Raw genomic sequence first — 14461 nt, 5'->3', positions numbered from 1 at the left:
CTTATTTATGGTTAATAAATCAAAATGATAATTTTTAATCCAGTTTCAAAATTGTATGGAAATTTGTTAGTAACTAGAAACTAGGAAACTTCAGGGATTAAAATATAGATTATTTGGATTTATAATCTATTTCATTATCCAGTTTGCAATGTTTTTGCTGGGTCTTTCTACCACTTAAATTGCAATTTTTTTTCTATTTTTATCATGGCACACAAACTCAGAAAACCTGTTACAGCAACTACATAATACAATCTAAAAACCCAGTTAACATATTGCTATGGAAACCAGGAAATAGAAAAATAGAAACAGCACTCTAATCATTCCCTTGGACAGCTATGGCTAGTTGTGTGTGTGTAAATTCATTAATTTATTCTTTTATTGAAATTGAAAGTTTGTACTGAACCCAAATATATAATTCACCTGTCCACCAATAGTACCAGCGCCCTTCAACTAGTAAATTAGCATTTTAATATGATTATTTTAATGTGAAGTAGTCGTTGTTAAATTGTGTCATGTGATATCAGAAAATCTTCAGTAGAACTGGGTTGTTTAGGTGGCCTTGCCAGCCTGCAGTCTCTTGGCACGGTGTGAAAAACACCTGGGCTGGGACTTGAGAGCCTGCTTCTAATCTCTCCTCTTTAACTAACCAGCTGGGTGAGGCTCTTAGGAATTCTTAGGTTCTTGGTTTCCTCATCTGGAAATGGTTCCATGCCGGGCGCTAGTATTACCTAAAATAACAAGAACTTTCCTTTTCCACAAAATTGGGGACTCATGAGGTAAATCACTTTTGAGGGTTGAAAGTGCTCTGTGTAGTGCCTGCCTCATAAGAAGCTCTCAGGAAAACGATAAGTGTGCCAACTATATTTTTCTGTTTTTAATTCTGTGGTAAATAATTCCTGAACCTGCATGGTAAATGCTGTTTTGTTCCTTGACTCTCATTAACTAACAGCCGCCATTATCTGACTAGCCCTTGAGAGAGTTGGAAAGGAGACCTGCTCAGTCCTTACAGACAAGGCTGTAACTTTCATAAGCTTTATATTTAAACGTGAGATTTTTAAAAAAGCTACCTTAACACAAAAATAATCCACCAAGCCCTCAACCCCCCTTCTTAATATCGTGATTTCCACATTTAAGAATTAAACTTTTGTTCTGTTGTGTTGTTTGCCTAGTTATTTAATCAGCCTATTTCCTGCTATGAAGGGGGGGAGGGGTAAAAGGGTGGTGGTGGGGGAGCTAAAGAAGCAAGTTTCCTCAGGGTTAAACTCCTGTTGTTCCTCCCTTCAGAAATCTGAGTTATCATAATAGGGGATAATCATTGCATTAATGAAACCATTGGGACAATTTGTCTACCCACTCCTATCTCCTTATCTGACAAAGAATTCCCTGTTTGTGTGGTGCCCAAATCTCCGCGTCCCCGGGTCAGCGCTCCGCGGCTAACGGAGATGAAACGCGGGAAAAGCTCTTTAGAGCAGAGCCTCGAGCTTTCGCGCCGGTAGCGCGGGGGTGCGCGCCTCGTGCGCGTCGTGTGCGCGCCTAGTGCTCTCGGTGCTTCAGGGCCGCTAGCCACACGGGCACCAGGAGGGGGAGACTCGCTGCCGCTTATCGTCAGGCTGTGCTAACTTCAAACTGCCCGAGCTGAGGGCGGGGAGAGTGCGAGCGGCCAGGGCGAGAAAACTACTCCACCTAGAAAGTTTCACCTTGTCGTGGACGGGGGAGGGGCGGGAGGAAACGCGACCCCCCGCGGGGCCCGGCGCGGCGCGCGGGCGGCAGGAAGGGCGGGGGCCGATTTCCCCCTCAGGGTGTTGCCAGTCCCCACCTCAGCGCTCCTGGGACCTGTGGACGAGGTGGACGGACCTCGCGTGAGACGGGCTGACACGTGCAGGGGCGGGCGGGCGAAAGCCCGAGTCTGTTCTCCTGGCCGTGCTTCCTCCTGGACGTGCCCGGGCTGCCCCGGGCCGCGCGCGCCGGTGCCCGGCTGAGTCACTGGCCGGGCAGCTCGAGGGTGGGAAGGGGCGGAGGGAGAGCGGGGCGGAGGGAGGGCGCAGCCGGAGGGCGGACTAGTGCGCGGCTGGGCCCGGCCGCAGGTGACCCGGAGGCTTTCGCCGCCCGCGGCGCCCCCAGCGCTTTGTGACCAGATGCGGTGTCCAGCGGAGGGCGGGAGCCAAATGCGGGACGACAGCTGACTTGCTTCGAGGAGGCAGGGAGGCGCGGAGCGCGCGGGTGGTCCCTGCGCGCTTGACTTCTCTTCCGCCGGTTCCTGGGTGCCGCAAGGTAAAACTCCAGCCCGCTTCTGCTTTTCCACCCCCACCCCTGGCCCTGGCCGATCTGCTCTTTGTTCCCCCGGAGACCTGACTGGTGTTCAGGAGGGCAAGATCAGAAAGGTGGGTGAGAGTTCAGGGGCTTCAGAAACTGAACGGTTGTGGCCCCAGAGGCTAGGTCGAAACTACAATGGGGCTTTTCGTTTTAGGGAGTTGCTTCTGACAGCCACCTGTGTGACTCAGGAGAGAGGGGCGCTGGGGTAGGAGATGGTGTGTGACTGTTACTGCCCGCAAGTTCCAAGGCTGTGATCTGACTCAGCCTTTACAAAAGGGATCGAGTCACCCTGTCGTAGGGTGATGTGACCAGAAAGGAGCAAGCAAGCAGTTTTCTAGTTTCCAGCCTTGCTTTATGCACATTACGTGGGTCAGCTTCCAAGGGGCAGGTGTTTCTGTGAGGGGCTGAATTTTTAATTTCTGGCAAATACACAGGTCTTGTGATCCATCATTTTCAATCTTACTTTCTTTGCTGGGGCTCTGTGGAGGACATCTATCTTATTAGGTGAAATAGATTATAACCAGAGGTCAGTCAGTCTGGTGTACTGCTGCTGATCCAATAATTAAACCAGAAACGAAGGTATTTTCACAGACTATTGCCAATGCAGAATTTACTCCAAAGTATGGTTTCACATTTCATACCTTTTATGTTTTAAAAGAGCCGTTTACTAATTTGGCAGTTGGAGAGAGTTCCTGTGGCTCATGCATGCATAGTCGCCCAGTGTGTTTTACCTTATCACAGTTTTATATTCAAAGGAGCCCTGAGCAGAATGAAATATTGTCAACTCTCTTAGGCAAAATAATCAGGCTCCTTTAATTGCCAAGTTAAGACAGTCGATGAATCTGAGAGGATTGTAAAAATTGACGTTGGAGAGAATATAGAGTATCTGGACCCTCTCCTGAATTTTAAGAACAGTGTTCACATTTTGTAGAGTTGGGTGGAGACTTATTCTGTCAGTTTCATCAACCAGACACATGCACATTGCCATGCAAATGGATTCAGACATTATTTTCCTTTACAGCTAAACTATTATAGCTGACTAATGAATTTTTTCTGCATGAGGATGATCTGAAAATGATGTACATCATGTTTCTGTGTGCTTCTAGGATATAAATTGTGCTTTTAAGTAAACTGTAAATGGTGCTTGGATTATTTACAGGTACATAGCTTTTCTTTCTAGGTTTAAGCTTATTGGGTTTTGTTTTAACATGTAATCTTCCCTAATGGAACAAAAAGTGAGGGGCTTTGGTTCCAGTTGTAGACTGCAAGTCTGTGATGTATTCAGTGTTAACTCTTTCTGAACTGCTGAATAATACAAGTAAGATTTACGTCACTCATAAGAAATTTTTTAGTATCAAAACTGTGGCTAATTCCTTGTAAAATTTACTGGTGTTTTAAAAATTCTATTCAGGCCTTGTTTCAGACTTTACAGTGCATAAGCCTATAATTACTGCCTAAATATATTTTGATTTTTAACGTGGTATAATTTATAACATTTAGAAGATGATCTGCTGACTACTGCTTTTTCAAAGATTGCCTTGTTCTTAATACATCACAATAGAGGTTTACATTAAATGTACTCTATGTCCCTTCAGAATTAGTGGATGAGGGTTTTCTGAATGATAAAGATGTATTAGATTAAACCACAGCCAGTCAGTATGAAAGTTCATAAGTAGTATTTTCATAACTTTTAAACCTACAGTAGAAGAAAAATGATACTTTTGTAAGCAGGAGAAAACCCCTTATAAATTCATGTTAAGACTACAACCTACTATAATCTTGAAATTCTTTAAAATTTGTTTAAAGGAGGATTAGACTAAAAAATGCATATCAAAAATCAATTTCCTTAACTGTTGGTAAAAAAAAAAAAAATAGTCCAAAATAACATTAGTCTAATTTGCCTTTTGCACATCTCTGTAATAGCCTGAAGAAACTTTTTCTCAAATGTGGTCACCTCACAACAAGGTGAATAATCAAAAGGGCTACCATTCTCTCAGGAGACACACCTTTCTCTGACTGCACCGATACCCTTGGTGACACATTCATGATGACAGTTCCCTGCAAATTGAGAGCACCTCCCATCTCTCTGCCACCTTCCTCCTCATCTGTCCCCTTTGGTTTGGTTAGAGCTGCTTTCAAGTCGTCTGTGCCTCCCTATCTCGTGATTTCATGGTTTCTTCTTTACTGTCATTAGGTTCACCAGAATCATCTATGCTTTCCTTTCCCTGTCATCCCCCCGTATTTCTCTTGAGCTGCTAATGTTTGTTCATGGAAAACTGAATTTCCTAATTGTGCCACCTTAAAGGGAGAAAATATGCAGACTCAAGCGCTAGGGAATTAATCTTTACCTCACTGGTGTGTGTTGAAACTGGTGTCTTTGACACTTAGCCCTCCAGGCAGAGTTTCTCCATGGGCTTTCCTCAGTGTAAAATAGTCACTTGTTAGTAATAAATGATGAATATACTGACTAATGTCAATTCAGGATCACTTTGATTCCCTGTTCTTAACAGAGTTGCTGCCAGGCCCACATTTGCCTTAGCAAAAAATAGCTAAGAACTGTAACTTAAACATCATATGTGTTTGGTACTAGAGGAACACTTTTAAAAAGGAAGAAATGAAACATCTGCCCTTGAAGAATTAAATATTCAGAAAAATCAATCACATGCAAAATGGAATCAAGGTCCATAATTGTTAGGGGGATCTCATAACCGAATGACAACCTTAGGAAAAAAATTCTATTATTTAATAGCAAAGAGATCAACCTACTTGCTATTAAGATAATTTTTTTTTTTAAATCACAAGATTGGAACTTAAAATTTTGAAGCTGCTTCTGAGCATATCATCTTTCTGATATTACAACACCATTAAAAAATAGGCACGGTTGATACCAGTATCTTAACCTCCTCATATTATCGACAAGGCAGCTGTGCGTGAGCCTAGCTCACATGCTATTTTCATGGCACCCCACAGCCTCTGCCCGGTCATCAAGGAAGGTTTACTATTTGAACCATTTTCCACTGAGGTGTATGTTGGGATTCTTCAGTTAGTGATAAATGATGACTATAACATTTCTAGTCTCAGGAGTTTTTCTCATCTTTTTTTCCAATTCTTTTTCCTTCCTTGTTCTTTCTGTAGTAAAGCATACCAAGAAAGATCTCCATTCATATGTGTGGGGCATTCTTCTATTATCAGATTAGAGCTGTGAGTAATTTTGTAATCTACACTTCTATCAGAAACCCCATTCTCAGATATCTCTTCAGCTGTGTTTAACAGTTTAGTATATTCCCCCTGGGATTTGTTTCAATAAAAACATCCAGTAAAATCTGACCACTTTGTTTTTCAAGGGACAAAATGAAGAATGTGTTTTTATAAGCTGTAAAATGTAATTGAGAGAAAAATCACACGTGTGGCATTTGTAACAGGAGGTGTGAGCATAGTGAAATAAAAAAACAACAGTGAACTAGCCAATCACATACTCAGGTATACATATTTCTTTGTGATTGTGTAAATTTGTGCAAGTGTGTGTATACAGGTTACTCCTGTTGTTTTATATTTCTATAAGAAATTCTGTAACTATAAGGTAATTAGAAATTATATAAAATTTATGAGCCATGTAGATTATATAATGGTCTATAGGATTTGAAAAGTATTTTTTCTAATATAACAAAGAATTATGAAATTTGACCTGAGCAATTATGAAATATGGTCAAAGAATCACAGGTTCTAGTGAAAGCCAGTTTCTTATACTCTTAAGAATGTGTTTGAGGGTTTAGGCATTCAGAATAAATTGTTATGCACCTACCAGGCATAATTCTAGACTCTGGCAATGAATGCAGCAAAGAATAAAACAGACAAAAGTCTCTGACTTAATGTTGCCCTGTTTTATATTGAAGAAGGCAAACTAAATAAAATACAGAAATAAAATGTATGTGAGGTGATGATGAGAGCTATAAGGAAGCATAGAGAGAGTAGTAAGATAGGAGGGAATGGACTGGTGACTGAAAAATTCAGTAGTGGGTCAGAGAAAGCCTTAATTCAGAGGTGACCTTTGAGCTAGAACCTAAAGGAAATGAAAGAATGAGGCATGTGGATATCTGGAGCAGGACCTCTCCTTTGCATTCCTTGAGAGTGTCATTCTCATTTTTTTTCTCTCTGAAATTGTGCAATGCACAGCTGTACATGGACTCCATGGTCATTTATGGGAAGTACTGGGACAGTGCCTGCCATACTTCCTTACAGTCTCAAGGGTGAGGTTGAAGGAGAGACCCACATCCCTTGGTTTGAGGACTATGAAAGAAGAGAACCATGATCTTTTCTTACATTTATTCCCACACCTCATTCTTGATCAGTGATATTGCTCCATTCAGACAATTTCCCTTCTTATTTTCTACACTGTGAGCCTGGCCTAATAGAATTTGATTAGAGTAATACTCAACAGCCTTTGTCACAGATCCCTTTCATAGTATAAATCTGGACGCAGCAAAGGAGGCAGTTGCTGATGGTTTACAACTTCTGTCTGCAATGTACTTCTTTTCTTGCCTTCTCTGTCCTTCCTTTTCCCTTTCCAGTGTTAAATCAGTATGTTGAATTTTCTTCTTCTTTTCTTCTTCCCCACTTATGTTTTGTCTATATCCTGTATAAAGATTTGTAAACAGGTAACCTAAATGAATAAAACTAACCCTTTTACTGCTAAGTTGCTTCAGTCGTGTCTGACTCTTAGCAACCCCATGGACTGCAGCCTACCAGGCTCCTCCGTCTGTGGGATTTTCCAGGCATGAGTACTGGAGTGGGGTGCCATTGCCTTCTCCAACCCTTTTACTAGGGAACAACAATTTGCTCAGAAAAAGCCCTAGCAAAGCAATGCTCAAAATTCTTCAAGCTAGGCTTCAACAGTATGTGAACCATGAACTTCCAGATGTTCAAGCTGGATTTAGAAGAGGCAGAGGAACCAAGGATCAAATTGCCAACATCCGTTGCATCATAGAAAAAGCAAGAGAGTTCCAGAAAAACATCTGCTGCTGCTGTTAAGTCGCTTCAGTTGTGTCCGACTCTGTGTGACTCCATAGACAGCAGCCCACCAGGCTCCCTGGTTCCTGGGATTTTCCAGGCAAGAACACTGGAGTGGGTTGCCATTACCTTCTCCTTTATTGACTACGCCAAAGCTTTTGACTATGTGGATCACATCAAACTGTGGAAAATTCTTCAAGAGATGGGAAATTCTTCAGACCACCTGTCCTGTCTCCTGAGAAATCTGTATGCAGGTCAAGAAGCAACAGTTAGAACTGGACATGGAACAACAGACTGATTCCAAATCAGGAAAGGAGTATGTCAAGGCTGTATATTGTCACCCTGCTTATTTAACTTATATGCAGAGTACATCATGAGAAATGTTGGACTGGAAGAAGCACAACCTGGAATCAAGATTGCCGGGAGAAATATCAATAACCTCAGAAATGCAGATGACACCACCCTTATGGCAGAAAGCAAAGAAGAACTAAAGAACCTCTTGATGAAAGTGAAAGAGGAGAGTGAAAAAGTTTAAAACTCAACATTCAGAAAACTAAGATCATGGCATGTGTTCCTATCACTTCATGGCAGATAGGTGGAGAAACAGTGGAAACAGTGAGAGACGATTTTTGGGGGCTCCAAAATCACTGCAGATGGTGACTGCAGCCATGAAATTGAAATACACTTGCTCCTTGGAAGAAAAGTTACAACCAACCTAGACAGCATACTAAAAAACAGTCATTACTTTGCCAACAGAGGTCCGTCTAGTCAAAGCTATGATTTTTCCAGTAGTCATGTATGGATGTGAGAGTTGGAACATAAAGAAAGCTGAGCACCAAAGAATTGATGCTTTTGAACTGTGGTGTTGGAGAAGACTCTTGAGAGTCCCTTGGACTGCAAGGAGATCCAACCAGTCCATCCTAAAGGAAATCAGCCCCGAATATTCAATGGAAGGACTGATGCTGAAGCTGAAACTCCAATATTTTGGCCACCTGATGTGAAGAACTGACTGATTTAAAAGACCCTGATGCTGGGAAGGATTGAGGGCAGGAGGAGAAGGGGACAACAGAGGATGAGATAGTTGGATAGCATCACCAACTCAATGGACATGAGTTTGAGTAAACTCTGGGAGTTGGTAACAGACAGGGAGGCCTGGCGTGCTGCAGTCTATGAGGTCTCCGTCAGACACAACTGAGCAACTGAACTGAAGAGGGGGCAGCCACTGCTTGGCATCATCAGAGTTGCTGTGAGGCTCAGTGAGTGGCATGGGACCATGTGGTGTCTTTCAGAATTTTTAAACCTAGAAATCTCTCAGTTTAAAAATGTTGACTCAATATCTTTAAAATTGTGCAGCCTAGAGAGCCAAAGTGTTTGCAGGCCAGATTTAATTCCTGGTAGTCTCACTTGTGTTCTTGGCCACAACTCTGCATGCCAAGTGGTCCCACTTGGCATTAGCTTCAGATACTGTTTAATTCAGCAGCTATTGCTGCTGCTGCTAAGTTGCTTCAGTCGTGTCCAACTCTGTGCAACCCCATAGACGGCAGCCTACCAGGCTCCCCCATCCCTGGGATTCTCCAGGCAAGAACACTGGAGTGGGTTGCCATTTCCTTCTCCAATGCATGAAAGTGAAAAGTGAAAGTGAAGTCACTCAGTCGTGTCTGACTCTCAGCGATCCCATGGACTGCAGCCTACCAGGCTCCTCCGTCCATGGGACTCTCCAGGCAAGAGTACTGGAGTGGGGTGCCATTGCCTTCTCCGTCAGCAGCATGCGTGGCCAAAGAACCCCAGACAGCTCTGTAAAGTACTTTATCTTTAGAGGTCTCAGGCTTTTTACCTCACTGGAAAATTGGCTTAGCAATTTTAAGAAGAGATATTCCCTAATTCATCATCTATATTGGCACATACTTATTTTCCTAAACTCATCAACCCACGTACTTTCTATCAAACTGTATATTCTGAACTAAAGAGTAGTACAGTTATTTCATTCTTAAATTACAGCATTTTTTTTTGAAATCTAAATTCATTATAACTTTATATGTATATTTCACATTTTATTTCCAAGTTCTCATTCAGAATAAACTCTGTTTGGAATACTGGTGCTTTCTTTGTTCTGTTTTTTATGATCTGTCTAACTTCACCAGTTGTTATTCCTCTACTACTGAAATTCAAAACGTGCACTGTGCTGGTTTCGAGAGCCTTTTAAAAGCCCTCCTATTTTTGCAAACCTATTTTTTCCAAAGGAATAAAAGCTCATAGGTTGTGCACTGACTTGTTTCCTTTAATCCTAAAAACTCAGTGAAATACCCAGGCTAGCGGCCTTCCGGAAGGCTATTGTGTTAGAACGGAAGATTATGTACTGTATTTCTTCCTACTATTTTAAATGCAAATATAATAATATATCATGAAGCTGTGTACATATTAAGATCAGTGGCCTTTTCCTGTTTTGAAATGATCTCTTGTTCCTTGGTAGTTGGAAATCTGAATCTAGCACCTAGAATCTTGGGTCCAGTTTTAAAGTGGTATGTAAAAGAAAGAATTGACTTGGAGAAATTCAAATGTACTTCAATTGTTCAATAAGATTATGGGATTTTTCTGGTTTTTAATATTTTCTTGAGAATATCAAGAGCATTCAGAGCTAGAGATTTGAAATAATGTGTCTTTACAAAGCAGAGAGAGGTGGAGTAAATTTGTTTAGCAGAAGGTAGGTTGTCTCCTTTGAGCCCTAATCATGTGGGAAAGTAAAACCTAGCCAAGTTTTAGGTCCATAAGATAACTCAGAATATCTTTAAAAATAAATTTTGGCTTTTCTCAGGAGTAAAATATGTTTAAACAGCATTTTGGCTCTTAAAATTTAAACCTAGGGGTCTTTTAAAGGAAATCTAATCCTTGTGTTTTTGATTCACTAAATCCTAAATCATTACCCATAAACTGTATGTCTCTCTAAGCTCTTTGATGTCTAAGAAATCTTTGAAATAATGTAAGCCCCCTTTTGTTCCAGAAAAATAGGAAGTTGGTTTTTGTTAAGGGTCAGTAAACAGTATCTTCAAAAATCTGAGTTAGATCTAAAATCCTGCAACCATGACAAAATGGATGTTTGAATGAGTACTAATGCATTTTTCTGATGCAATGTGGAAAATGTAAGTGCTTTTAAAGACCTTGCTTACTATTGGTATTCCATTGTAATCCTTACTAACCCCAAGGAAATTGTTTTGGAACAACTCCTTTTTATTGTAATATAGAGTCCAAATGTTTATCATTTTATCCTGGCACACAGTAGGTGCTCAGTAAATATTTTGTTAAATGTTAAGTGAATGACTTCTGCCCAGAACCTTCCAGCTAATGTCAATCTTTTTATTCAGTATTAATATCCATCTGTCATATCTTGGAATGAGATCTATTCTGAGTCAGTGACCTGATTCAACAAATTTTAAAAATAAACCATATAACTAAACATATGACACTTATTGAAATTCATTCTGTACCATGAAGAAACAGCCTTACAAAGAGTGCTGAAAATAGGAAGGAATTTCTAGGCTAATTTGATTAAATATTCAGTTGTTAACATATGCTTTCTAAAAATTGATTTTTCCCCCTTTTACTGTTCCTGCCATCCTTCTATCCACCTTGACATGCTTACTGATTGAAAGCTTTGCACAGAAAAGGGCAGGTTATTTGTATCTGTAAGCAAGAGCAGCAAGTTCAAACAGGCTTGGAAAACATAATGCTATAATCATAAGTTGCCATAATATAAGAGGGGAGAGGGGTACTCCACAATAATAGTGGTGTTTAGTTTTGCTCCAAATTGTATAGGTGTCACATCTTTGAACTCTATTGTGTGGGGGAAAAATACCTTCTTAATGTAGTTAGATTTCCTGTTTATGAGTGTGTATTTTCTGGTAACTAGACTTCCCATATAGACTTGGAATAAGCATGTAGCTTTAAGTGCAATTGAAATGCACATGATTAGAGTATTGAAGGCTATGGAGAGAGTAATTTCTCTCCAAAAGAAAAAAAGTGGTATTTGGACAAAGGCATAGAACTGAATCATGGTCATTGACATTCTTCTTGATACCATGTTGTGAATTTCTAACAACTCATCACATTTTGTTCCCAGAAAAGCTTTCCTGGTCAAAAGTGTGTTGTTTCTATATGACATTGGGGTGCCAGAATTTGATCTATTGTTTTTTTTTTTTTAATATATTTTGGTGGGGACAAAAAGGAAATCTGTGCTATTATGGTCTTGAATTAGAGGATTTTTAGGTGAATCTGAAAGTTTGCTGACTACATATATTATCATTAAACTTGTTTTGAAATTTGTAGATAACAGTGTATAAGGAGTAACTTATTTGTATGGTTTTGACATTCTTAATTTCTATTTCAGTGGTTGACCAAACCATCAGTAATAATTATATATTCATATGTTTGTACACATTCTCATTTAGGGGATTTTTTAAACTCTAAAGGTCTCACAGCCTGATAAATGAGCAGTCAAATGCTTCTGTATTTGTACATTTGGAAAATGTGATTCAATTTAAGACATTTTTGCAATAACTCTCATGCTGCAAGTATAGGAAATAGATAATGAAAGAGAAGACCTGCAAGTTTTGCCAGGACTTTGGGTCAACAAGGTTAAAGGAAGGGAGAGGTGGGTGGATACGCTTAAGGGTCATGGATTTGGGTGCATTGCAAGTCATGGAGTGTCCCAATAGGAGTCAGGCTGCGACCTTCTGAATAGAAAAAAAGTTGGTCAAAACAGTATTTGGAATCAAGGGAAGCTCACAGGAAAATGGTAGGCGTATGATAAGCAAGGTCGAAACCCTCCAACTCTGTGGTTTGATTCTGGGAGAAACGATAGACTATCATCTAGCCATTTCTAAATCAAGGCTCTTAGTCTATCCTACTCTTAGCGACCAGTAAGAATAACAGGAATATGTAGCAGAAAAAGAAAGAACTTTGATTCTGCATGTCAGAGGCATGTGCTGTGCACTTTTAGCTACTCAAGAACACTGTAATGAAATTCTGAGTTCTCAGAACAAATTAAAGAGTATTAAAAGAAAAACCAAACTTACAAATGTTTTACACCATTTTCATGACTAAAATTTTCTAGCATATCAGGGTATTGTAATGCATCCATTACTGTTAGAAGCAAAAGTTATGGCCCTTAAAACTGTGGTGGTTGGTGGTTTAGTCACTAAGTCGTGTCCAACTCTTGCAGCCCCATGTACTGTAGCCTGCCAGGCTTCTCTGTCCACAGAATTCTCCAGGCAAGAATATTGGAGTGGGTTGCTGTTTCATTCTCTAGGGGACCTTCCAACCCAGGAATCAAACCCAGGTCTCCTGCATTGCAGGCAGATTCTTTACCCACTGAGCTATGAGGGAAGTGTATCAAGATATTGTAATTCGTCTATTACTGTTAGAATCAAGAGTTATAGCCCTTAAAACTATATCCATAGTTACTTTTAGATTTGGGATATCATCTGCAGTGGACATATATTAACTTTTCTTGCAGATATTATTTTGAGACCATTTCTTTGGGTTTCAATTGCACAGAATTCATGCTGGAGTATGTGTAAGAATTGTACTTCTCATGTTCTAAACTTCGTTGTCTAAGAGTTGAGGAAAGCTTCTCTCGAGAGCTGCCTTCACTTCCCGTCTTTATGCTCCTCTGGGAGTCTTGCTGCTGCTAAGTCGCTTCAGTCGTGTCCGACTCTGTGCGACCCTGTAGACGGCAGCCCACCAGGCTCCCCCGTCCCTGGGATTCTCCAGGCAAGAACACTGGAGTGGGTTGCCATTTCCTTCTCCAATGCATGAAAGTGAAAAGTGAAAGTGAAGTCGCTCAGTCGTGTCCAACTCTTAGCGACTCCATGGACTGCAGCCTACCAGGCTCCTCTGTCCGTGGGATTTTCCAGGCAAGAGTACTGGAGTGGGGTTTCTTTTGATTCTGGCTTCACATTCAGGCAGAATCCCTCCAACACTGTCCAAAGTGAGCCTGTGACCTGACTACTATCTAGTTAAGATAGACAGCAGACAGGGAATCATTTAGGGCCTATATGAAACTCTGGACCTAAAATATCACCCTAGCTAGTCTTTTAATTGATTATAAAAGTATACAATAAATATTTTAAGTTCTGTCACTTTATTTATATATAAAGAAGCAGCCAAAGCAAAAGTTGTTGACAGAAGGAAATGTTCTAACAGATATGAAGGTGCTTTTTGGACTTTTTAAAGTTCACTCATAGTTCAGTTGGTGAAGAATCTGCCTGCAGTGCAGGAGACCCTGGTTGGATTCCTGGGTTGGGAAGATGTGCTGGAGAAGGGATAGGCTACCCACTCCAGTATTCTTGGGCTTCCCTTGTGGCTCAGCTGGTAAAGAATCCTCCTGGAATGCGGGAGACATGGGTTTGATTCCTGGGCTGGGAAGATCCCCTGGAGAAAGGAAAGGCTACCCACTCCAGTATTCTGGCCTAGAGAATTCCATGGACTGTATAGTTCATGGGGTCACAAAGAGTTGGACACAACTGAAAGATTATCACTTTCACTTTCTGTCATATCAGAATTAAGATACTTCTAAATTTATTTCAGTCTCACTATCAATTTGGATTGTTCATTGAAATCTGTAAGTTAAGGTTCAATGATTTTAAACATTCTTCTGGTTTTCAAATAGCTTACCAAAAAAAACCTGTTCTTTAAATCACTAGAAAAGTGCAGATATAACCCTGGACAGTTTCACTAATGACAATGAAAGGTGACAGTCCTAGAATCTATGTCATAACTTGATTAATTGCTTTTCAAATGTTATTAAGGATTCTGAATGAATAATAAGATTGGTGTTTAGTATCAAGGCTCCCTCACAATTCCTAAATGGGTTTTAATTTTCAGAGTTAAATAATCATTATATCTAATTCATTTCTTTAACATCTTTAGACTGTTGGTTTTATTGAGAAGAGAACAGAGTATCTATTTCAATATGTTTTTCTTTTCCCTGATGTTATTCCTTATAGATTTCAATAATAATGGTTTTGAAATAAAAACAGTCCAATTCTGGCATTTCCTCTTAATAAAGGTTCATAGATCTGATGGATTATATAAACATGACAAGGAATTCACTTCAAAGATTATGATTATGGGAGCATTTAATTCT

General features: G+C 40.3%; 1 protein-coding gene across 3 annotated transcripts in view; it reads left to right on the top strand.

Annotated features, from left to right (window-relative positions):
- The first annotated feature begins 2187 nt into the window (after window positions 1–2187).
- The window catches only part of MET (MET proto-oncogene, receptor tyrosine kinase), a 114713-nt gene continuing 102439 nt past the window's right edge, over window positions 2188–14461 (top strand). For 2 of the 3 annotated variants that reach the window (XM_061414041.1, XM_061414040.1), the window contains exon 1: window positions 2292–2381. The gene's annotated coding sequence lies outside the window, so the exon portion shown is untranslated. Of the gene's footprint in view, window positions 2272–2291; window positions 2382–14461 lie in introns of those variants that run through there. The other variant, XM_061414039.1, reaches the window with a different exon arrangement.

This window comes from Bos javanicus, chromosome 4 (assembly GCF_032452875.1).
Source record: "Bos javanicus breed banteng chromosome 4, ARS-OSU_banteng_1.0, whole genome shotgun sequence".
NCBI classification, from domain to species: Eukaryota; Metazoa; Chordata; class Mammalia; order Artiodactyla; family Bovidae; genus Bos; species Bos javanicus.
The sequence above is the reverse complement of the archived record's forward strand: the minus strand, read 5'-3'. Positions and strand labels throughout refer to the sequence as shown.